The following is an 848-nucleotide window of genomic DNA, read 5'->3' on the forward strand; positions in this document are numbered from 1 at the left end:
TATTCCTAGAAAATTGTGTGCTAAGTGTAAATATTTTTGTATTATGTGTAAAAATTTGTGTGCTATATACAAATATTTATGTGCCATATGCAAAAATTTGTATACTATACCAATACGCACAACACATAAATTTTGATGTACAGCACAGGAATTTTTGGAGGATTATATACCAAAAATATTGACTCAACCAACTAACAAAATACATTCATAGTAAAAGTTTGTGTGCTAAGTGCAAAAATGTGTGCTATGTGCAAACATTTGTATACTATATCGATAAGTTTGTGTTATGTACAAACTTTTGTGCGCTATACTTCAAAAATTTATGTGCTGTAAAAAATACGGAAAAGGAGAAACGATACTTATATTTGATGTAGGCCCACTTTTTTTTTTCACTTGATGAGCTTATACCAACTTAGTTGAATTTGGTTACAAAAATATTTGTACATGTAACATCACTCATAATTTAATTATAATTTGCTTGAAGGTATATGTTCGTTCATAGCTTTTGTTACATACTATGTATTTTATATCTTTTGATCTTATAGCCATTCATGGTTGGCCAATATTGACTAGAATGATTCGATGGTAAGCACATTCATAATTTTTACAATATTCCTCTTTGAATGTCTTGTTTGTTGAGAATATGTCTCGTTAGAAATTTTTTAAAAGAAAAACTCAATAAGAAAAATCTTTCGTAAAAGGAAAAAAGATACAACATTCTTTTATGATGAGAACTGTCTCGTTAAAAATTTTTTCAAGAAAAATCCAATAAAGACAAAAACCTAACTAAGAAAAAAAGAGTACAGTCTCCCCCCTCTTAGTAACATCATTTAAAATATCAAAATCGA

Source organism: Arachis duranensis, chromosome 10, assembly GCF_000817695.3.
Source record: "Arachis duranensis cultivar V14167 chromosome 10, aradu.V14167.gnm2.J7QH, whole genome shotgun sequence".
NCBI classification, from domain to species: domain Eukaryota; kingdom Viridiplantae; phylum Streptophyta; class Magnoliopsida; order Fabales; family Fabaceae; genus Arachis; species Arachis duranensis.